Source organism: Neopelma chrysocephalum, unplaced genomic scaffold (genome assembly GCF_003984885.1).
Source record: "Neopelma chrysocephalum unplaced genomic scaffold, ASM398488v2 Primary Assembly neopelma1_23b, whole genome shotgun sequence".
Taxonomy (NCBI): Eukaryota; Metazoa; Chordata; class Aves; order Passeriformes; family Pipridae; genus Neopelma; species Neopelma chrysocephalum.
The window spans coordinates 10691653-10717380 of record NW_020897692.1 but is presented as its reverse complement, the minus strand read 5'-3'; the positions used below and the strand labels follow the sequence as shown (position 1 = coordinate 10717380).

General features: G+C 40.6%; 1 long non-coding RNA gene across 1 annotated transcript; it reads left to right on the top strand.

Annotated features, from left to right (window-relative positions):
- Window positions 1-1561: 1561 nt before the first annotated feature.
- LOC113972935 lies at window positions 1562-20866 on the top strand. Its single transcript, XR_003536076.1, has 3 exons — window positions 1562-1572; window positions 9611-9615; window positions 20789-20866. It is a non-coding gene; the product is annotated as an uncharacterized LOC113972935 (long non-coding RNA).
- The last annotated feature ends 4862 nt before the right edge of the window (window positions 20867-25728 follow it).

The window sequence follows — 25728 nt, the reverse complement described above, 5'->3', positions numbered from 1 at the left end:
ACTCCCCAGTTGTAACAGAATGAATATGCAAGCCCCCTGTTGAATATGTAAACCATGAACCCTTTAAATATGAAGTTGTGAACCCAATAACATATTCCAGTTCCTGCCTCCAAACTGGGATTGTGTTAGTTATTGACTCGCTATAACAACTCATCTTTTTTTCTTTGTGGAAGCAGCTCTGACACAAGGCATAGACCAACTTAACCTCAGTGCCACCTCCATACTGGATAAACTATCATCCTCGTCACTGTTTGGTTCCAGGTGCAGAGCTTCACATTGATATTGCAAGGGCACCTCAGAAGAAAGATGGACTGGAGTGAAAAAACCACAGTGGTAACATAGAAAATTTAACTTCAATTAATACATATACATCAGTAATAACCAATAATTATTAAAAGGTGACTGACTGTTATTGTGAATGTTTTTATAAAAAGATATGTAAATCTCATATTGTAAGTCCCATTGTTTCTACTTCATGAAGATTTTGAGTTATTTTTATTTTCTTAGTATTTAGGCTCCTTAAGTTAATTAAAGACCAATATAATTTTATTTTCTTTGGCTTTTTATGGTGTTCAAATCAAAAGTAGGAAAAGTTCTCAACCTAGATAATGATTCTGGTATTGATGCAGTGTTTTATGAGGCTTCTGAGACAGATGACTACAATTCAATATCTCTTTAATCACTATTCTACAGCAATAGAACAGTAATTATTATTTCAATACAATCAGATTTATGTAATCCTCTCTAATATTCTGGGTGTCATAGAGATTTTATCTCTCTAGATAAATCATTCTGAATTATTAATATTTTTTAGTATATTATCTCCTATGGTTAAATAATATTTCTATTATGAAATGATAATATAAATGGGGCAAGAATACACATTAAAATACTTTGAAAGTCTCCTGCCTATGATTTCTATTTTTTGCAAGAAATGGCAATGTTGACCTCATGAAGTCTCCAATTCCTGAGTATTTATAGCAACCTTCACTTTCTAAAAATCATGTGCTGGATAGGCATTTGATTAATAATGCAATAAAACACAATTGTAACACTCTGGATTAAACTATAACCTGCACAGAACAGTTACATTTTATTAAGACTTTTTAAAAGCCTTTTGTTTAGTCAGAACCTCTAATTACTGTCCGGAGAAAGAGTCACATACTCTTCCCCAAGAGAAATTCTTTTTAATTTAGTGAGAAAAATAATATATTTTGGCAAAAGGTTTTTGCAGGAGTAAAATACAACCAAGAAAAAAGCATTTCACTAAAACATTCAGCAGAAAGACCTATTCCTCAGGAAACACACACTAAAAACAATCAATATATATGCTTTAATAAAACACAATTCACTGGTTTTAAGTTACCCACAAGAGAAGGAAAAGAGTAAAAGAAGAAAACAGATTAAAAGGGGTAAAGAGAGAGAGAAGGAGAGAGAGGAAAGGAAAAAATGGTTACTGACAAGATTCAAGGGTTCACATAGTGTCAGCTGGAGAAGGAGAAGAGAGAGACCACATGGAGTGTCCTATATTTATAGAGTTCAGTTTTCCCTCCCAGGCAGGATATCCTGTCAGTGCCTTCAGGCCAGAGTGAGGTGTGCTGTAGCCGGTCACAGGCTCCAGGGCTGTAGTATGGTCGGGCTACCAGGCAGGTCTGCCTTGACTGACAGCCCGGCTGCAGGGCCTTCAGCTCTGCCGTGTGCTCTGTGTGGGCTGCAGGTCTTGCTTTCAGCTCTGCCCTGTGCTCTCAGCACAGGTCTGATGTGCAGGCCTTACCATGTGCCTGGAGGTCCAGGCCCAGCCCTTCCCCACATGCACACACACACACAGTGAGTTGGTTTCGACCCGTATCAATAATTCGGTGAGATTCGGATCCAGGATCTCACAACAATGTAAATCAAATTTAAGAAATAAAATAGCAGATAGTAAACTATTTCCTTTTTTGGCAGAATGGCATTCTGTAGTTGCAGGATATCATAGTTCGCATCTCTGTAATCAATATATTTAGCTATGTTTGCAATGACTTTTGATACTGTAAATACAGTTGCCTACTTTTAGCAATGTATTATGGAGAGTTCGGAGCATACTGAAACTGAAACCATGACACTATTGAAAGCTCAACAAAAACTGATATTTATTCCAAGAGGTGACCAACAAAATGAACAAACCCAAAAGAGAGGAAGGAGGAGAGAAATAAGCCCTCAGTACACTTCCCCAGTCACCTAGCTGTTGCTTATAAAGATATCTTACCGACCCAGAATGCCTATAATTACCCATAGCAGAAGCTGCATCCTTGGAGAGTCAGCAAGTTCACATGTAATGGGAGTCCCCGCAAAACAAAGGCCTTGATGTGAAGCTTGCTTCCCTCCCAAAAATGAGCTATCTGCTTTTATACAATTAACTGAGTGACCTCAGCCTAGGCAGGTGTGGTCAGCACTGCCCAGCCAGAGGCCCTCAGTCCCACCCCCCGTTATGCAAGTAATATCTCTTCTGTGCATGCGTGGCTTTCCCTGCGCCTGCATACTGCAGCCGGGGGGGTCTTTTCCAAATGAATCTAGGGGTTTACTTTATCATTATAGTTTTCAATTTCTCCTTCAAGCGACCCTGGAGGATGATTAGCCAATCATAAAACATCAACTAAATATAGTTTATACAAGTCATCTTTTCAAGGATGAAGTTCCCGTTTTATCAGTGCTTGTTTTCTCATAACTTGGCAGGGAAAGAACAAAACTTTTACAGGTGGCTGGGCCAAACACAGACCAAAAGTACCAGCATAAATTCACCCTGATACAAGCAATCAAGAGGAGCACGAGTTGCCTATGACTGTATTGGCTTACCTATGTGTGAAGTATATATGAATATTTAGAGGATTAAAAATAATTTTTCTTAAGAGTTACTGATGTGGCATGAGCAGCATTTGTTGGAGTGATTAGACGTATCATGTACATCATTGTGAACTGACTCAGAATGTGTCTAGAGCTGTTAACCTTCCACTTCTATGTAATTCAACAATTAAACAACAAGCTCACAAGCTTTACCAGCGGCTTTGGGCTTGTTCCCTCCTTTCACTGAATCTGCCCACTTGTGTGAGGTAGGTTGCAAACCTTATGGTCTGGCAGAGTGAATTTTATGACATGGATCTAGACTTATTTCTCAGGTTATTATTACTGCATCAAAACCAGCATCAGTGCTGTATAAAACATCTATTTCTCTTTGTTCCAGAAAAAAATATTTAAGTGCACATATTTCAAAATGAACTGATTTGTTTTAAGCTGGAATAGAAGAAGAGAGAAAGGCCCTGGTCTCTCTGGAGAAGAGGCAGACACTGTCCATATGTTGTCCAACTTCATCTTGCACACTATCCTTACTCTTACCCAAATGATGACTGGGATTTGGAGAAACTAGTAGGGGTTGCTGAAACTGGACTTAAGGGGTTTAGAATCATGTAGATTGGAATGGACCTCCAGGGATCTTCTGATCCAACACCCTGCCCAAAGCAGGCCAATTGGAACAGATAGTCAGGGCTGTGTCCAGTGAAGGTCTGAGCACCTCCACAGCCTTTCAGAGCAGCCTGAATCAGTATTTGGCCACTCTTAAAGTTATATTTTTCCTGCTCCATATCGAGTTGAAATTTTCCATGTTTTTGCCTGTGAATGTTGCCTCTTATACCTCCACTGTGTACATCTGGGGATAGTTTGGCTCTGGCTGCTCTACAACATTCCTTTAGGCACTTGCAGACAGCAATAAGACCTTTCTGAGCCTTCTCTTCTCCTGGCTGAAGAAACCTAGCTCTCAGCCTCTCTTCCTATGTCCTGTGCTCATAGTGCTCCTCAGGCATTTCATAGGTCTGTTTTTCCCCCATGCTGGGGAGCCCAGAGCTGCACCCAGCACTCTTGGTGCCTCAACAGAGCTGAGTAGAGGGAAGAATCACCTCCCTCAGCATGCTGGATGTACTCTTTCTGATGCAGCTCAGGAGGCTGTTGATCTTTGCTGCAAGGGCATACTGCTGGCTCGTGTTGAGCTTGTCCACAATAACCTGCTGCTCTTCAGTCAGTTGGTCTACAGCCTGTATTTCTGCATGGACTTATGATATCCCAGCTGCAGGACTTTGCATTTGCCTTTCTTAAGCTTCATGATGTTCCCATCAGCCTACAGCCCATCAAGTTCTCCCTGAACAGCATCCCTGGCCTTCAGCTTACTGACAACAACTTCACCAAATTTGGCTTTGACTACAAACCCGCTGCAAGCAGAAATATTACAGTTAATTACAGTTATGGTATGAGGGATAAGATAGGGATAGACCAAGGATCAGACCTCGGCTAAGGTCACAGTGTAGGCATAACCGCTTCTAAATGTATCTTTATCAGGCTACTGTGGAAAATTTCCTCAGCCCTCATCTGTACCGTTTTCTTGCTTACTCGATTGAAGGCTAAAGTTTATGTTGCTGCTGTCAAATTAATCTCCACCTGTTCAGCTTGGCTTTCACACAGTTCATTTAATTGAAATGGTCTTTTTCTAAATTTTATGCTGACCTTTTAACTAAGCTTGCTGTTTCTTCTTTATTGTAATTGTCCTTTCAGCCACCTTTTATGCAACACTCTCTGAGGTTAGTACTCAATGTTCTTTCCAATGGTTTCTTTGAAAGGGTGGCTATGGAAAGATGTAAGGGATGTGAGCAGTAATTATAATTGAGGAAAAATGAGCAGAAAACTCCAAAACATCCAGTATTTTTGGATGTCCTTGTTTGTACCAGAACAGGTAGCTCAAACTAACATATGTATGATGGAAACTAATCTTGAAAATTCAAGTCATTCAGAAATCTGGTGGGTATATTGAATTGTGTCATAGTATGCCAGCAAAAATTTTTATCCTGCCTAGAGATTCAGCAAGCTTTTCTTATCTCTTCTGAGCCCTCAGAATGCAGGTGTCATGCATTAAAACCTCATTTGGCTTTTAATGCTGTTATAGACTTCTTTTAAAATTGCTTATGAAGGATACTCATTGCAATTGAATCATTAAAGTGGACTTTTTATTAACAATTGTGTCAGGTCATTGGTTTTACATCAGAAGCTCTTTTCCTGCAAGATGTCAATGCTACATCTTTCATAACGATAAAGTATTCATAATAGAGACAGATTTTGTATCCCAGATGAAGGCTAAGCCCATGCAGAGATGGATGACAGTTTCCTGGTTTTCTTCAATGTACTACCAAAAAAACAGCAGCAACCTTTGTGTATTCAGAATTTTCAAAGTATTTCTACTCAGCTTTACATACCTACACTTCAGATGAAAAAGGGGGAAAAAAGACAAAAAAGAAAAACTTTATAAATACCTTACTATCTGACCTCACTAGAAAATTGAGGCAAAACCCTCTGATTCATGAGAGTTAAGATACTGTATGTCAGAAGCATACAAAAACCCCCACCCTTTTTAACCTCTACTGCAAGAGGACTTTTCTGAGCCTGGTAAGGCAAAGAGATCATGTGTCTTATAAGAGAAATTCAATAAAGCAGTCAAGTACACCTCTGTTCATATAATCCCCAAATGATCCTAGGTGGAAAATCTATCATTATTCCCTGTTGTTGGTAGAGAATTCCTTGTCGTAGTAGCCTGTGATGGCATTCATCTCACCCACTACCTAGACAGGTTCATCTGAGCTTGTTGTTATAAGGTCTGTTTATAGTCAGCAGAAAGAAACGTGCTTTAAACTCCATTTCAACTGATATATTTTAGGTGATGTATAATCAATCATTTTTCAGAAGAACTTATCTGTAAAGGAAGCATCAGGCAACTAGTGTAGATGTAGCTGAGGTAGGTATCACATCAGACGAGTTCCATCTTTAACTCCTATTATGCAATAATTAATTGTTTTTGCATATATCTAGAACACTAAGTAGACCTGCTTTGAGTGGATTTTGGCTATGGAAACCTCAATTTCATGCAACTTCAGCTGCTTCTACATGTGAAAACTGTTTTTATATTTAAATGTGAAATGTCTTACATGACTGGCACCTGAAAATTTAGTTCCTAGCAATAATAAGGGGCACAGATCCAAACCACCCAGGACATATTGTTACTTAAAATTATATGAGATGAGTAATTGACAGTTCACAACTTCCCAATCTTCAAAATTCTCATTTTAAGTAAAGTCTCTTTTACTTTATATTTAAGCTTTTTTTAAGAACCCTGTTGCAAGAAGGAAAACTTTCAGGCACAGCACAGACAGAGAGGAATTTTCCATCTTGTTGAAATTCTGAACAAATATAAGCAGCAGTACTGTGGTGGTTGTCTACTCAGCCTAATGAAAACCCACTAAGGTATGCTGCAGGAGGTGTCCATACCTTGTTTTAAAGATCCAATAAAGAGCAGAAAAGGCCTTCTTTTTTGAACATAGAAGATCTCATTGAACAATCAAAGTACTGATTCCTCTCTAGGATATTTGCAAGGTGGCCTCTACTGTGGACCACTGAATCAGTGAACATGGTTTCAATTCAGTGGGTACAATATATTTCTGTGTTCTTGAGCTCTTCTACATTTCTTTTTCTTAACAAAACAATTAGAAGATTTTTGGATTTCATACAATTTTCTCCCTGGTTTTACAATATTTTTCTGCTTTTGAAAAATCCACATAACTAAGGTAATTAAGAAAAGGCATTGCTTTTGATGAAATAATATTAAGTATTTATTATCTAGTGAAAGTCCTTTTCATTTACTATCCATTAATATTAACAGATGTTGTGCTCTGAATCTTTTGAAGTTATTTCTCTCTGGTTTTGTTACTGAAGGAGAAAGCAATTTAGAACAGTTTGTGGTCAAGAGACTAGAAGTGAAAGAAATCAGGTACTAATGAGTCCTCCTTTTCAAACTGTGAGGCTATCTGGGAAGCAGCCCGAGCTGAAGTGTAGCAAAAGAGACAGAGTGGAAGAATCCATGGCTCAGAGAACTAAGCTGCCCTATGTACCCTGCCTTTTACATAGGTTAAAGATATTGTTTCTTTTACTCAGCTTGCATGTAACTGTTGTAAAAGGAAAACAAAAGCAAAATGTTGACGCTGTCATGAGCAGCTTTATCCAAACTTGCATCTATGGCTAGCCTCTCTGGGGTACCAGTTCTGGTTGCATTCCTCCCATTGTGGGGTTCCATTTCCGAAGGTTTGAGGTGGATAGGGAAGGGATTACTCCAGCTCCAGGGGTTTCTTCGGGTCCTGGACGCATGGAGGGGTTAGGTGCTCCCCCTCCCCCCAACGCGTGGTCCTATGGTAGCCAGAGAGACAGCACACGGGACTTGGAGAGGAGGCCAGAGGGAGAGTTTATTGATGGGGTGGTTACATATATAGGGTTTTGGAGGATTCACAGAGTGACCAATTACAGGGTCAGGGGGCTTACAGAACACCCAATCGCAGAAAGGGGTTAAAAGAGTCCAGTGGGAAGACTTCTTGATATCTTCTCAGGACATTCCTGAGACAGAGATAAGAACTGGCCGTGGGGGATTTTGGGAAGAAGAACATGAGCTAGCAAAGAGACCACAAAAAAGCCATTTTAAAACATGTTTAAACCACAGTTTTCTCATATAATGCAGATTTGCTGCTACACGCATCCATGGACTAAACTGAGATCCTGGCGTGAGCTGAGATAGTCAACAATGGACCAAAGCAAGCAGTCAGGGTTTCTGGAGCCCAATAGCTCAGTTTGGTCATTTCTAGAGAAGCCTCCTCCTTAACCTGGTTAAACTAGTTAAAAATGTGTTTACCTTTCAGTATTCAAGGATTATTTCTGGCGTTTATGACTGGTTATAAGTGAGATAAAGCACCTAAAAGACTTCAGAGAAATTGTGCTTCCAAACAGACTGCAGAATTGGCACTGAAGACTGGATTCATACCCTGTCTTAGGTGCAGCCACTCTCAGTTTGCTATGCAGCCAACAGGAAGAGGTGTGCCTCCAGGTCCTGACACAGGTCTTTGTTGGACCCTCCTGAAAACCAGATGTTTTCTATTCTGGTGTTTTCTATTACTTTTGTATAAATGGAGACCAGAGTGACTGGCTTTCTAGTTGAAGTTGATTGGAATGAATCCTGGCCTAAATAATTTATTTGGCTTACTGTATAAATGTGCATTTTATGTTTCACTGACTTTTGGGCTATAAAAGTAATTTTTCTTAATAATATGAGGTGTAGTGTAATGAATGAAGCATAATCCTGAAGAATTGCTTAGAATATGGCCATTTGTTTTCTGGTAACACCTGTGGGTCTTAGTAATGGCTGCAGGATGTCCTTATTACTGTTCAGTGAGAAAATGCTGGCAGGCATGACTGTTCATGCCAGTAAAGACAGACAGCCATAATTTAAAAAAACCTTTAGTAACATCTGACACATATGTGTGTCTTTAAGTCTATAAATAATCATGACACTAGTAGTATTTCCACATTCATTCCTTAAGGATTGTAGCTGCTGACTGCAGATGCAGAATTCTTTTTTCTATTCTGTATAAAATTAATTAGCATTTATATATATATATATTTTATCTTCTCAGGGTAATTATCACGTCATACTTCTGCATATATACTTAGCACCACATACTTCAGTTGGAGACATATGGAAAAACAGTATGGATAACTACAAAGATAGTTGTTTCTTTGGCATTTGTTTCCAAATGGATAATAAGCAAGGGTTTTGGCACAATCTTCCCTGTAACAGTATACATTTTTTTGTTTTAGTTCATTTTTTTCTGGAGTCCTGTCTTGCTTTAATTATTGTTTTCTGGAAGCTATATAGCTCTTTTGGCATGAATAACAGTGGCATGAGGTTTTCACAGATGTCTCATAATGTCAGACTAAACCTTCCTATACAAATAATTATACCACTTTTGTACTGCTTTTCACCAGCATCAACTTCTCTGTTAATCTTTGCACCCTTTTTTGTTCTGGCACCATCTTGACATATTGTTCCCTCTCTCTTAAAATGCTATATGCAGTCAGATGGAACTCCTCACAACTATAACTGATGGCAAGTTCAAATACTAGGAGTCACATGCATCTTACAGCTGTCTTTGCTTACTACTTGACCCTGTTTTCCTTTGGAAAGGGGCACGCTCAGCACTGCTGAAGTGAAGGTGACTGTTCTATCTGGTATATTTCAGATTGAAAAGAGAGCCTAAAACAAATTTCCAAATCTCATAATGTCAAAAAAAATTATTTAGAGTTGATGAAAATATTTTATTTTTACAGAAATGCTCTGATTTTTGACAATTTCAAATGTTATGTTACAGTATTACATACAAAATAAAACAAATTTTAAAAATAATTTTATAATAAAATAACAAAATATTTTGACAGTTGCTGAACATTTTCCCCTTTTCTCTCCAAAAAAATTTGCAACAGAATCTACTGGATTTCCTTATTTGTTACAATTATATTTCTCAGTGAAAGAAATATTCCAAATAAACTTTTTTCCAGCTAACTCTAGCCAACACTGAAGAGAAATCTATGAAAAACCATGCTCTATCAGTAAAAAATATTAAAAATTAATTCATTATATAACTTGCAAATAAGCAAGAGGAGCTGCCAAAGACATCTGAAATCACTTCATAGTCAAGATCTGCGTCAGAATTCCAGGAAGAAAAAGTTGCCTTACTAGTCAGGCAGAAATCTAACATGAAACTGCTGCAGAAGACATCTTTTCATGTCCATATTAAACATTTTGGAGAGCATTTGGAGTAAGTGTACTTTACACTGTGTTATTCACTGGACATATTTAAGCAGGGATTGGCATAGTGCAGGTCTTGGGACATTTGAAATTTTATAGAATAGTATCGGACCAGGTGTGGTGGAAATTGCATGAGAAGTTTGTTTGCATGCCTTGCACTGCATGATTTCTGTTTGGCAGGGAGTGAATTGGCCCAGCAGGTGCCAATGCACTCAGATATCAGAGTAGGAGAATGAGTCCAGTGAATTTCTGGCATACTTTATGGCAGCTGTCCTAGTATATGGTGTCTGAACTGTTATGTGAAGCTTTCAGTTCCAGGTTTGCTATCTCACCTAGCCATGCTGGAAGATAGGCAGAGACTATGCAGAGCTGGAGATCAGGTAGCCACAAATGAGGCCAAGTTCCGTTGCAAGGGTGTTGTAGTGAAAAGGAACTGCACAAAGACATGTCGGTCTTCTGGGAGTGCAGCCACAGCTATGGTTTGCCTGTTTCCAGAGGTAAGTGTTTGAAATCTCAAGCCATTCCTCTCTTAAATCCATCACTGTTGAGTCAGATGGGGACCCCTGGTGGCCTAGTGGTTAGCATGCGGGACTCTCACCGCTGTGACCCAGGTTCAAATCCCAGTGCCCCCGGGCAGATGGAGCCCGTTAGCCCTGTGAGGCCATCCATCTATGAGGAGGTCACTGTAAACAAACCTACGTCCTGAGGACCTCACTGCCATTGTCCAAGCTTGCTTGGCCCCAGCAGATGAACCTTAGGATTAAAGGGTGGGCTCAGTTCAGCACATGCTGTATCTCACCTAAAAAAAAAAAAAAACATTGCGCAGGCTGGAAAGGTAAAAGACCTTTCCCCAAATCTTCGTTCGCGAAGACTGGCCATTATTATTATTATGAGTCAGGCAGGGAAGACTGAAGGCCACAATGCAGGAGTCCCAAACAGGAGTTTTGCAACTGTCCCATGAAAAGGGTTGGGGGAAAATTTGCCAAGATTTTCTTGACCCACAGAGATTTATTTGTCTGTTAGTGCCCCAGGGAAAATGAAACCGTTTGTGTCTGACCCAGTCTGTCAGGTATCTCATAAGGGAACTCTTCAACAAACAGATTCAGAAGATCAGAGGGTGTTTTGATTGTCCTTTTTTGGAGGGCTGAGCCAACAGCATAAGGGAGACCCCTCAGCAGGCCTTCAAACATGTTGTTCCGCCACCAGCAGACTATCAGCACTTTATTAAGGACTCATTCTAGTAGAATAACCGTCTTTATTAATGCAAATTGTGACAGGTTAATAGGGTTTGTAGGTCATCAGTGATAATGCCTAACTGCAAAAACATATTTAAAGCAATCTAATAATACTATAAAGCAAGCACAAGCACAAGCTCTAATACAAAACAATCTACCAATGTATTATACAGCTAAGCACAAGCTCTAGTCCTGAGCATTTAACATCATTCTAAGCAGAATAAATTCTGTGTGCACAGAATAAGTTTCTTACCCAATAGGCGTCCCTAGGGGGGATGGGGAAGACAGGTTCAGCCCATCGACTCTTCCCACAGTTTCAATGGAATCTTCCTCTGATTTTTGCCCATTTCCAACTTACTTTTATATTATTTCTTTAGATTTAGGGGGAGCTTGAATGAGTCCAGTTACAAGTACTTAATTTGGTAGTTGTCCTTGGTGTCTATCTCCCTTGGTGGACAGACACTGCATAGCCTTTGAACGACGAAGTGTCACCATGGTTCCCGCCTTGCAGGATGTTCAGGAAGGGAGGCTGCAGCACCTTCACACTACTCCCCTCTCAGTTGCATCCCCCATACCAGGTGCTTATCAGTGTTTAGGGAACCTTTGTGGGGCATGTTGACTGTGTTCCACCAGGGAAGCAGCAGCTGAGTTTCCTCTGTAATTCTTATTCTTTAATTTTTAACCCTATCCATTATTCCACAGTAACCACTAATTCTTCAATGTTGTGCCATGAATATTAGTCACACTGATGTTGCTTCTAGTGAAATTCCACTTTCTCTTTGCAGTGGCTTTGAAATGGTCACACCGCTGTTCATTTTTCTACGTCTTCTGGGAGTTTTTAACTTCCAAGAAGGGGAAGTTCTATCCCAGAGCACGGAATCTAGAAAATCAGGACCTAACTCTGGCCTTTCAAATCACTGGAAAGTGTATAACTTCCCTTGGGGTTCTTTAATGTGGTGGAGGGCTAGGAGTGGCCCAGGTCATTGCTCCTTTCCTCATGAGGCTGCACTTTCAGATTGTCTGTGATGGGTGCACCTTCTACCTAACTAACTGTATTCACAGATTTCTCACTTTGACACATTAGAAAACTATGGAAAAATAATTAATCTTTTACACAAAGTCATATTTTTCAGTTGTTCTTACCTGAGGGACGTTTAGGAGCTATTATGCTTCACGCAGTCTGGAGTACTCTGTGCTCAATGTAAACCCCTATCAGCTTGTCATTTGGTCCTGGTCTGTCCTCATTTTCAAGAGGGTGAGATTTAAATGGCCATCAAACAAACATCTACTTTAGTGTGTACTGAGCACTTTCCAGGCTCCATTGACTGCATTGAGCAGCAATCCATTCAGACTAATAGGTGCTTGGACAGCTAGTGCACATATAGGAAACTAATTTCAGATGCCCTCTTTCCAAACTGGATCTCACTTAGAGTGTTTTTCAATAGCACATCATTCAGCTTCCCTGCTAATGCTCGGGGTTCTTTATGTTTGTTAGAACAGATCATTCATTACCTGATTGGTGCCCTGTGGTCTAAACAGGGACAAAATAGATCAGCTCTTGACACATTTTGGGTTTGATCTATCTGTAACTTTTATAAGCCTTGCTACTGCTTTAAACACCCTTATCTCACCTACCAAAAAAAAATTTTTGCACTAGCAGACCACTGATAGTGATCAGATGGACAGAGTGGCAGATGATATTTACATAAAATGGAATTTTTCTCCATATGCTTTGTATTTGTATAATAATTCTCTATATCCTTGGGTTTGAAATGAGATAATGGATAGAATCAAAAGGCCAATATCTTTTACATGAATTTGGTTGAATTTGAGTCAAGCAAAGGGGAGAAATGAAGACTGAGTTAAATTGTCTGTCAACTTCTCCATTAAACTAATGGGTGTGAGATGTTTATGTCTACATATGCATCTTAGGTTTTGAAGAATTAGGCTTGGAAAGAGGATAATGGGCAGAGGTTGGTCACTTGAGGGACCCTTCTTTGGCAGCAATTAACATTACAATAAATGTTATTATCTCCTAAAATAGATTTATGAATAATTTAAGGACGTTTCATAATGATGGCACTTCAGAAACAAAGGAAAGGAATATACATCTCACTAAGTGTTCATTTATGGCCATATTACCTCTGTGTTTGTGATCCAACACATTCTAGTAACCCAAGGAGTTTCCTACATGAAGAGTTTCCTATGAAGTAGTTATCTGGGGCAAAATTGTGCTTTGCTTCCATGTGCAGCCTTTGCTTTTCTTCATTATACTGCCATTATCTTGAACCACAAGTTTTTAATCTTATAGTCTCCCCCTTATCTGCTGAGGAAAGGAAGTGAAAGAACAGCTTGGTAGGCACCTGGCTGGCAGCCAAGGTCAACCTAGGAGCCCAACAGTGGGGATCTAGGGGAATTCAAGATAATGATAGTAGTTGCAAGATGTAATTGGACTGGATGTTGTCAGACTGCAGAATTGTGGACAATTTTTTTTTGTAATCGTGATGGAAGGATGAGTGGTGAAGTGTGTGTTAATTGTCTTTAAAAAGTCTTCACAGGAGACTAACCTTCAGGGTATGCACTGGAGAACAAATTCTTAAATAAAGATAAGGCCAGCTTTTACACTTATGCAACAAGTGGCAGGTCTATTGACCAAAAGAGGCTTGATGCAAGGAAGTGATGCTCCTTTAGATTTGTTTTTGGTCAGTAGTTAAGACATTGGAGAAAATTTAATTTTCTAGGAAAAGAAAATGAGTTAAATCTAATTTGCTTCAGTCTCAGTAAAATGCTTGATTCAATTGTTGTAAGAAAAATTATCAGGTTTTCTTAAAAAAGAGAAGCTGGAGGTTAGCACAATAATGGAAAACTCAGGTTTTCACACAGAATACCAGATGAGCTCATACCAGTTACTGATGTCATGAACTTAAGAAGTGTTGTCACTTCAAAAGAGAACTGGGCTAGCATTCAGAAGGAAATGGGTGACCTTGAGAACTGAGGGAATTGAAGCAGTAAAGCACTCAGTAGAGCAAAACAAGATTTTATGCAGGACACCTAAATCCCTGAAGATGAAACTTGATTTGTTTGTATAGTTAGTTATTTGGTATATTACATGCAATAGCTTGCAACAAATCTGAGACCTGCTCTGGTGGTCCTGAACAGGTCTTTCCCTGTTTAAACAGCATAGTCCCAAGCATGGATAAGGAAACTGCTATTAGTGCTGGAGAGGCTTATGTTGTTTTAGAGAGGGAGTCACTTCTACAGGACCATGTGAAAGCTCTATGAGTTTACACTCATAGCAGCCACAGAAGAACAGGTAATACAAACAACATTTGGCTGAGAAAAGGATAAATGTTTAGTCTAGGCTGAAAATTTAGGTTTTGGACTATTTGACTACTGTGTGTTTGTTCACAGTCCAGTCTTCACAGAAAAGTGAGATGGAAAGAGATGGTTTGCTGCTAACAACTGTACTGGTCTTCCTTTATACATGGTGTCTGCCAGCACATGGTGGTTGCACAGAGAGCATCCAGCAGAGGTCAGAGACTTTTGCGGCTTTCCAGATTTTGGCTTTGGTAGTGTATCACTTGATTTGAAAAAGTATTTCTGGGCAATAAGGGTATGCAGCTTTGGGTCCAGCTGGCAGGCTTCTGTAGCGTCAGCACAGCCAGTGCTGCTTGCAGTCTCAACACTGAAATTCCTAATTTCAGGTTTGTATTTTGTATTTTGTATTGAGCTTCTGTGGACCAAGTCAGCCAAGACGCCTACTGCGTCCTGACATGCCTCTGCTGCTGTATTACATGTAGAGCTGCCTCTGCTCTCAGTTCTGCCCCTTCAGACATCTGGGCTCAAAAGGAATAAAGAAAAATTTTCCTTTAAGCTTTCTTCTTTAGATCAAGTATCAATCAGTATCGTGGCCATGCCACAGATGACTGTAAGTGTCTTTTAATGTTCAGTTCTCAGACCAAAGATGAAACTTGCTTTTTTTTCCTGTAAAGCAGGACAGTCTTTACATAAGACAATGGCAGGGAACCCTTGTCCAGACATAGCCCAGTTTCCTTTCTCCTTGAGAAATATTTGGGCACAAACAGCAAATTGTCATTAGTTTCTATTTTGCTATCCATTTCTTGCATCTTGAGCCTGCTTGAGATTACAAACTCCAAATTAAAACACTACTAAGTTAGTATGCTCTTTACTGCTATTATTTTTCTCCTACAGTTAATTTCTCACATGGCATACTGAAGAAGGTGAACATTTAGCTTGAGTTGAACAATTACGCAAAGACACTAAATATCTTCATACATATGCCTGGTTACTTTCCTGCGAAATTTTAAAAAACAAAAATGTGTATTTGGTTTTAATCCTAGCATCATATCTACTCACCTTATTTAAGGATGAAGATGTTGCTTCCACTGAACACTCAACACTCACACTGAAGAACCCTTATGTTCCTGGTCCTTCTGGAGCATAGCCTCCGTGCGCTCACTTGGGCTGCCTGCACAAGAAAGCCCTTGGCAGCACCCAACATAATCTCTGGGTTCTCTGCCCAGAACATCACTTTGTCCATTGCACAGTGTTTACCTCTTCACATGTGCAATTAGTTCCTTCAGCTTCTTCTTCTGTCTTCTGCACATTTGTAGGTAGGACCCATCCCTGCTCCTTTTATAACCGGGAGGGGATTTGTTACTTTGCATGCATTGTTCGACAGAAGTAGATATTGTTTTATTCCACTGCAAAAGTCATTCATGAACAGAGATGAAATATGATCTTAATCTTTATTCAGGCAGAGCTCAAAATCACAGCAGTAGATTCTTATTATCCCTTTCGGAAAGCAAGGGCTGAGGAGAAGCAGCAGGACTGAATTATGGATCGTGTTTTCTAGAAGAAAATGCTATTCCTGGGGGTGAGGTGCTGTGGGTTAGCAAGGTTTTGATGATGCTGCAGTCACACATTCTCAATATATACTGGAGTTTCTGATTTTCATGCTCTTCTCAGACATATTTCACAATGTAGAAAAGTGACCCATGGATGGTCCTAGAGGTGATGTAGCACCTCAGAGTACCAGAAAGAAATGAGAGCTCTGTCATTTAATGCAACAGCAGCCAGTGAAATAAGTCTTAGGCACACTGTGGTGTTAAAACACCTTTATTTTAACCTCTTTGTGTGATTTAGTTCTGTGGAAAGAGACATCAGGCTCTTTGATGATATTAAACCTTCCAAGGACATGCTGGAGTCAACAAATTAGGATAGTTGCAAACAAGGAAATTCTTTGCCACTCCTCCCCTCAGTATGGGACTCTAAGGCTGAGGCTAAATAAAAAGACCCAAAGGATTACAGAGGCATAGTCTTGTGGGAGAGGGAGGATCTCTCTGCCATGCTTCAGGAGTCAAACTGATTCAGATCATAAATTTCTGAACTTAATCAGAGTAGGATTTTATGAACTTGTTCACTGCACTCTGACAATCACAGGCCTTTTTCTCATGTTTGCTACTTTAAATGCAATATTATTAGTGAGAAAATACCTATTTTAGTGTTTTACCTCTGGGTTTCTTCATATGCCTTTACTGGTCTGGGACAGCATCTTTGGCCCCCACTTGCCTATTTTGCTCAGAAAAATGTCACACTGACCTTCAGTACCTGCTAACTGGAGACTGTGCCATAAGAGCAGTTTTGATGCTGTGGCTTGTTTGTCAAGCCCTTAAATCACAGAAGGTGATATTGTGCCAGACCACAGAATCACAGAATCATAGAATATGCTGAGTTGGAAGGGATCCACAAGGATTATCAAGTCCAACTCCTGGCCCTGCACAGGACCATCTCCAAGACTCACATCATGTGTCTGAGAGTATTGTCCAAACACTTCTTGAACTCTGTCAGGTTTGGTGCTTTGACCACTTCTCTGGGGATCCTGTTCCAGTGCCCAGCCACTCTCTGGGTGAAGAACCTCTAATATCCAACCTAAACCTCCCCTTACACAACTTCAGGTCATTCCCTCGGATCTTGTCACTGGTCACCACAGAGAAGAAATCAGTGTCTGCCCCTCCTCTTCCCCTCCCAATGAAGTTGTAGACTGCAATGAAGTCTCCCCTCAGTCTCCTCTTCTCCAGGCTGAACAGACCAAGAGACCACAGCCACTCCTCATACGGCTTCCCCTCAAGACCCTTCACCATTTTTATTGCCCTCCTTTGGACACTCTACAAGAGCTTAATATCTTTCTTATATTGCAGCGCCCCAAACTGCACACAATATTCAAGGTGAGGCTGCCCCTGTGCAGAGCAGAGCAGGACAATCCCTCCCTCACCCACCTGGTGATGCTTTGCCTGATGCCCCCCTGGACATGGTTGGCCCTCCTGGCTGCCAGGGCACTGCTGGATCATGTTCAACTTGCTGTCGACCAGGACCCCCAGTTCCCTTTCCCAGCACTACCTTCCAGCATCTCATTCCCAGTCTGTACAAGCATCCAGGGTTGCCCCACCCCAGGTGCAGAATCCGGCACTTTCCCTTGTTGAACTTCCTATGGTTGGTGATTGCCCAGTCCTCTAACTTGTCGAGGTCTCTCTGCAGGGCCTCCCTGCCTTCAAGGGAGTCAACAGCTCCTTCCAGTTTTGGGTCATCTGCAAACTTGCTTAGTATCCCTTCCAGTCCTTCCTCTAAGTCATTGATAAAGATGTTGAAGATGCCTAAGATGAAGATGCCTAAGATGAAGCCCTGTGGAACCCCACTAGTGACAGGTGACCACTCTGATGTTACCCCATTTGCTATTACCCTCTGTGCTGGACCCGTGAGCCAATTGCTCACCTACCACATGATGTGTTTATCCAGCTGTGTGCTGGACATTTTGTCCAGAAAGATCCTGTGAGAGACAGTATTGAAAGCTTTACTGAAATCCAAAAAGATGACATCACCTGGTTTCCCTTGATCAACTAGATGGGTTACCTTGTCATAGAAGGAAATCATGTTTGATAAGCAGGACTTTCCTCTCATGAAGCCGTGCGGGCTGTGACCAATGACTGCATTGTTTTTCAGATGTTTTTCAATACCTCCCAGAATAATCTTCTCTATAACTTTTCCAGGCATTGAAGCAAGACTGACAGGCTTGTAGTTTCCAGGGTCCTCCTTCTTGCGCCCTTGAAATTCGGGACAATGTTCGCCAGCTTCCAGTCAGCTGCGACCTCTCCATAGTCTCAAGACCACTCAAAAATCATTGAGAGAGGTTTTACAATGACATCAAAGAGCTCTTTGAGGATTCTGGGATGAATTATATCAGGCCCCATAGGTTTGCAGGGATCCAGCTGGAGCAGCAGATCCTGAACAATTTCAGAGTTGACTGGGAGATGATCATTTTCACAGTCATGGTCCTCCAGCTCAGGTCACTGAGACCTGAGGACAGAGGCAAAGAGGGTAAAATGCCTCTGCCTTATTTCTGTCCCTGTTTGTGAGGTGACCATCCTCATCCAATGATATTTCTATACTTCGTGTTGTTGTTAATATATTTTTAAAAATTAAAAAATTCTTTTTATTTTACCCCACATTTCTGGCAGTTTCAACTCCAGTTGAGCTTTGGACAAATGAATTTTCTCCCTACAGCAGCAAGCAGCATCTTTTAACTCTTCCCATGTCACTTGACCTTGCTTCCATTGGGCATACACTTTCCTTTTTTACGTTATTTCTGAGAGAAAATTCCTGTTCATCTGCAGCTAATTGAAAAGACCACCCAACAAGACAATAAGAAGGAAACTCCCTATTCTTTTCTTACTGATGTCTGCTGGATGTTTTATATCTTTGCAGGACCTTACAGGGCAGTTCAAAAGACAGTTTCTTCTGTGCATAACATTAAAGAAAAGGTACCTTGTTGTTGATGTCTTTGCTTTTTCTTAGGTTGAATGTTTCCCTCCCTTTCTTTCTGTAGTGTCAAAGAGTACCCAGACTTTTTTAATTCTTTATACCCTGCACTAAAATCACAAAGATCCAACTGATGAGGAAATCTTCGATAGAATGTGTATTTTGCATTGAAGCACTGTTCACAAGGAGAGGATTTAGGAGCTCCAGGGATAGCAATTATTCTTAGTTTCACTTGATAAAAGCTCCCTAAATTCATAGAAAATAGTTCTGCAGAGAACTGGAGAAAGAATTTCTCATTCCCTACAGAAAAACAAGGCTGTTGCATTTGCAGATTGACAAGCATTGTGTACCTGACCATCCTATCCTTCCAACCCTTGAAAAAAAGGAAACCGGATTTAAAGTAGGCTAGTAAATATAGCTATACCTACTTTTCAGTTTTTAGATCTTCAAACAGCTTTCCTCATATATGCAAACTCTAGGATGGACAGTCCTATGGGTGACCACCAAAGTCAAAACCAGTACACAGCTTCCTCCCGTTGTATATATTGAAAGACTTGCTAGAGATTAACCTCTGAAATGGGTTTCATAAAGCAAGTTCAGAATGTTAGCTGGAAGCATGAATGCTCCTAAATCAAAGTTTCCTGAACTCATCATTTTTGAAGCATCAAATGATGAGAAAATTACAGCAGAGGATAGGTAATAAAACAACTGCTCCCTCAAAAACCATGTCAGGGCCTTATGTTAATTCTATATTCACCATCCTATTTGTCTAACAACTTTCACAAAACTGAATGGAGAGGAGTGATTAAATAGTACATCTGGCCCTGAAATATTATTTCTTGATGTTATAACTTAAAAAGGACAACTGCAAATAGCAATTGTGATATAGTTACTGTGCAATAAATTCTGCTCTTGTGTCAGCACCCACTGAGCAGGGAGAGGGGAGGAGACTGAACTGAGACTTCATCTCATTCACACAGCCTGATTATATATGGGATTTAAATCCAGCTCTCATTCCACTCCAGTGGAGTGTTCCTGTGTTCCTGAGAAAAAAGGAGGACATGATTAGGTAAGAGAGTGAAGCATGCATTCGTTTGCAGAAAGCAGTATCATCTCTTCCCTAAAGCTGATTAGTTATTGTTCTTTTAAGTAGCACTAACTATGCTCACATGCTTTGCAATCCAAGCCATAAGGTATAGACACCAAATGCCAGTGCAGCAGCCCACCAATGCAATTCATAGAAGGTAAAGTCTGAAAAAGCTCCAGCAGAGATCCTCTGAGGAGGCTGAATCTTTGGTCCAGGTTTTCAGGACCTCTTTCAGAGGAGCTTTTTTAGTGGCCCTAGTCCCTGCCAGTTCATGCTCATTTGCTTGGCCAGTCAGTGGTGTACTGATTAATTCATTTGAACGGCCTGTTTTTATACAGGAATGTGCCACGGCCCGAGGGTAGGGGAATAGGGACGCAGCACTGCACAGAGGGTTCTCACACAGTAGGAGGTGAGGGTGCAATGGCAACTTTATTGAGGGAGACGCTGACTTAAATAGGGTTTGGGCAAGGGGAGGTTCCACAACTGGGGCAGAGCAAGGGATTGACAGGTTAGGGTAAAACAGGATTGGGAGATGAGGGAAAGGTGGGTGTAACTTCTGGGTATCCAGGGGAAGGGACCAATGGTAGCTCTCTCTGCACTGCGGCAAACTCCAGCCAATCAGTGACAGAGGAGCGGGAAAGCAGGGGAGAACAAGGGAGTAAACAACTTTTGGAGGGAAAACTGTGAGGGCAAGTCTGAACAAGCCCTAAACAATATAAACCATAGGGAGTAATATGGGGATAATTGTGAGGGTACATAAAACTGGGTTCAGAACTGGGGAATAACACGAATGTCCATAAGCAAATAGTCTTTTCAGGCTCCATATAATTCACGCCAGGCTTTGTATCTCTCCCAGTCTGATTTCTTCTCCTCCACAGGAATGTAAGCATAACTATGATTATGCTTATCTTGTTGTCATGTTAAAAGGGGCAGAAAAGAATTTTCTGTCCAACCTTTATTAATTTATTTTTGTCAATCAGTGTCCCCCCAGGAGACCAAAGCCTTTTAATGTCTAAAACAGTCTGTTAGTGTCTCATTAGGTGAGATCCTTCACTTTTCAGGTTCACTGAGACAGATAGGACATTTGATACTTTTTTTAATAGAGACTACACTTAACAGCGATAGGAAAACCCTTCAGCAAGTTTCTTCTATGAGTTGTTTCACCGTCAACAAAGCTGTCAGCACCTAGAAACAGACTCAGTCTAACAGTTCATGAAATAACATGCTTATTAACACAAGTTTGTAACAATTTATAGGGTTAATTTCATCTGGAATAACGTCTAACTACATCTACACCATGTAGTAATAATAATAAAGAAAAACATAAGAAAAACTTTGAAGCAAAGCAACTTACTAAGAATACTATGAAGCAAAAGTAAACTCTAGTTATTTAGAAGCAAGTAATTAGCATTCATAAGATACATCTCATCTTCTAGGTGTCCCCAGAAGTGGAGGGACAAGGGCTAGCTGGTCAGCTGTCTCTTGCAGTGTTGATGGAACTTCTCCCCTGATTTTGCTTATGTCTAATCTCTTTTTACACCTTTTTTCTTAGGCAATTTGAGTGGCTATAGTCAATAAACTGATGTATGTATGGCCAGTCTTTGCAAACGAAGATTTTGGGAGAGGTCTTTTACCTTTCGAGCCTGCGCAATGGATTTTTTAGGTGAGACACAGCATGTGCTGAACTGAGCCCACCCTTTAATCCTAGGGTTCATCTACCGGGGCCAAGCGAGCTTGGACAATGGCAGTCAGGTCTTCAGGACGTAGGTTTGTTTACAGTGACCTCCTCATGGATGGATGGCCTTACAGGGCTGACGAGCTCCATCTGTCTGGGGGAGTATCCCTGACTGAGAATCGAACCTGGGCTGCGGCGGTGAGAGTGCTGCATCCTAACCGCTAGACCACCAGGGGTCCCCCAGTCAATAAACTAATTTTGGGGTAATAGACAAATGACATAGGCCCAAGGGTCACTTTCCCGTGTTCCCGACTGGCAGGATGTTTGTGAAGAAAAGCTGTGTTATCACCATATCACTCCTTTCTTCATTTAATCCTCTTATTAGTTTCTGGGAATGTCTCCCCAGGAGCTGGGGTCTTCCAGGAAACTAGCAGGAGTTTTTTCTCCTTTAGTGTAGTCTTATCTATCACCTTACACTTGTGCTGATTTTACACAGGTTTCTGTATGCTCAATCATTTTTTTCTGAACAGGCTGTTTGTGCCATAGCAGACACATTTGGGATTTTGATTCAACACTGCTGTATAGGAATGTTTCATGTTTTACGTGTTTCACTGTGTTAATCACCCTCAGTAACATAAAACTGAGAGGACAAGGACAAAAAGGACAAAGGACAGATTGTAAGGACAATCTCCTCCTTTATGTCAGTTTGGAGAGAGAGCCTTTAAATAAAGGCAGTCAGCTCCACAGGAAGCCTCTTCCCCTGACAAGAAAAAACAGGGGTCTTGAGCTTCAGTGCTTCTCAACCAGTTGCCTTATGAGATCCTTACTGGGCTAAAAGGTGAAATGTAGAGCAGCAGCAACTGAGGGAGAGAGTGAAGGCACCAGACTGCAGGAGTTATGGGCCAGCTGCAGCCACCTAAGGTTTCCCTCACTCCTAATGGAACCACCAGGAGCCCTACCAAAGACCCTTCTCTCTTCCCATGGAGACCTGAGAGCAGCACTGAGCATGGCAGGGGCAGACATTTACTGTCTTTGAGTCTCACCAGGCATCTTGGCCTCATCAGCTAAGGAGGGAGCTATGAACAGATAGATGGGGGATACTTCTGGTGTCTATCAGTATTTTAACAAAAAAAAAAAAAGGAGAGACACATAAAGGATATTAGATTAATTTCTTCCTCTGTCTGCTATCGTGTTACTGTCTGTTTACATAATTAAATCACTGGAGTGTGTCCAGCCTTGCAGTCTTGTAACATATCTGATGCCAACAGGAGGCTGCCTAATATTCATTATTAGTATCTGGCTAAAGCAAATGGTGACACATGTAACCTGCTTTTGTAGAACTTTTTTAAAATACTCAGACATAGAAATGCAGTCACATGCATTTTGGTTTTTTTGTGCGTGTGTATATGTTTTTAGTGCTCAAAAATTTCTTTGTGGGCAGTTTGTAATCAGGAGATTGCCTAACAAATTAATCTATACTCTCAGGTTATTTTACTGAACAGCAATTCCTACAGAAAGTTAATAATGAACAGATAGATCATTCTGAAATTTTGATCCAGGGCCTTTAAAAGTGAGTGTGTAGATAACAAACACAAACAGTTTATTCTTATACAAACTTCAAAACAAATATTTTGTGTTATTTGCATAAACATGAGGCTCATGTATGGATACTCCAGTATGGGCACCTCTTAAAATGGACTTAAACAATATAGTGATAAAGACAGTTAGTTGCAGTCATCAAATCAGTTAATAACCTAAAAAATGTGCTGCGAGTATCACTGAAGACAGACCAGATATTGAGGAAGTTCATAAAAATCCAGCCTTTACTTGTCCTAATTTAGTCATTAGTTATTTAGTAATGTAATATCACCAGCAGAGAATGAGCAAAATTAAGAAAAGTATGGGTTACATAGGCAGGACTACCTGTTTTTTTAAGTGATATGGAACCATGTCGTGATAGTTCTCTTCTGAAATAAGCTGACAATGAACACTAATATGTCACAACATACCACAGATTGATTTCAGTTCGGTCAACTTCAGATGTAATGATTAGTAGAGATGATTGTTAATGCTGCAATTTGCATACCATGAATTCATGCTCAGCTTGGGTGGTTACCATAAGTAAGCCATTCATCTCTCTCCTACATCCCTTCGTCTCCAGATATTCAGGCACAACTTTAAACTAGTTCTCAGTGAGCAATACTCACTACCATGATGAGTAATAGGAAATGAAATGTTAAATCCAAAAGCAAAGAATCAGCACTAACTTTATGAATTTATCATTCAAATCAAGTAATTTAAGTTATCAAAGTCTGATCTAAAAACACTCTAATTATTTATATCTCCACGTGAAACTTTCTACTTTCATAAAACAGCTGAATATATTGGCATTTGGAAACTACTACCCAACCCCAGGTTTTAAAGTAATTAATTTTAGTTCTGACAGGGTGAGCAATATTCTTGGGTTTCTTAGAGACTTAAAAAAATATTAGGTTTGATTTTATATTTTTCTTGTGAAGGAACCGTGGAAATATATGTTCCAAGGGAACCAGGGCAGATTTGTAGGCAACATCTGTGGTACAGGAAATGTAATGATAGTATAGCATCCATATATTTGATTGAAAAATGTATTTTTCAGCTTTTTGCTTACTGATTGCAGTGGCAGATGATAACTGCTAAGCATGAAAAATATAACAGACTCTTGAACTTTGAAGATCGCAGCCTGAAGATATTTAGTATTTTAAATAGTTGTCTTAATATATTTTTTTGAACTTTGGAGAAGCTAAGGATTTTCTGGTAACATACGGAGTTCTGTAAATGTGGGTTTGGGTTGTATGCACATTTTGTAATTATGATCAGTCATCAGGGTCTATAATGTCTATCATCCTAGAATTTTTGTCTTCACTTCAAAGATGTAGGAATGTATATACCAGGAAAATTATGGGTCCAGGTGTACGACTACCAATATTCAAAAATCCTAAAGCCCTTGCTGTGCTGTGATCTTTTAGATATGACTCCTCTGAATCTTTTAGATAGGACTGTTCGCTCTTTGATACTAAATACTGATACTTCAAATATTACCTCCAAAATGCAGTAGTACCATATTTTCAGAGGCATCATATAATTCAGACAGGTATTCTTCAAATACCATTTCTTTCTACCAGGTGTTCTTCAAATATCATTGTTTCTTTCTACAACATTTTGTTCTGGGGCAAGGATTCTCACAAGGAAAAGAAAGCAACAAAATGTTCATCTTTTGCACTCAGCTAACCTTGGATCATGATACATAATCTACTTCAAGGATTACAGCCAACATCTGAGTTCTAAAAGGAGTCAGAGAAATGTCTTCTCTTCTTGTGACTTTTATTGTGATGAGAGCAGTGTTTAAAACTACTTTCCATATGTACATGGAAGAAGTCTTGATGCAGACCTGACACAGCATTGCTGTGTTTATCCAATAAACCACTGTAGTGGTTTGAGCCAGGTTTTCCCCCTGAAACTAGGAAAGTGGTAACCCCCAGGGGGTGGTGACCCTTGGGGCTTGACCCAATCATTGCTCCTGCAAAATATAAACATATCTCTCTGGACCGGAAAAGAAGCAGTGGTACTTGTTGGAAGAAGAAGAGGTGGCCATGTTGTGGTGAGCCACGAGGAGCTGGGGCTCCGGCCCCTTAGGGGGCTCTGCCCCCCCAGCCCCGGTTGGGGGGCTGCAGGGACTCAGAACTGGGCTGAGTGCCTGTGGCTAAGAGCTGGGAGAATTTCTCCCGGTAGGCAGCCTTGGGAGACGCTGGGAGCAGACGGAGCAGCAGTAGACACAGCAGCGTCCGAAGAGCAGTGGCAAAGAGCCAACTGATAAGGACCAAAGGAACAGCAGAAGCCGGTATGCTGCATGGTAGACACAGAGATGTCTGAGGAGAAGGAAAAGCAGCAGCAGGAAGAGAATCGAGACCACGGCACAGACAGAGTTCCGGGGGTAAGAACTGGATAACCAAAACCCCCAAACTCGCTAGAGACCCCTCCGAGAAAGAGGAGGGGGTGGTGGACTGAGAGGAGTCCTAAAGTGCAGTATGCACTGAGAGAGGAGCAAGAAGCTCATGGCCTCCTGAGAGCCAGGACGGCCAAAGGAATGTGTGTGTGTGGGGGGTGACCTTGCCCCCCCCCCCTGCTCCAGCTTCAGAGAAGCTGGCAGCCATCTTTG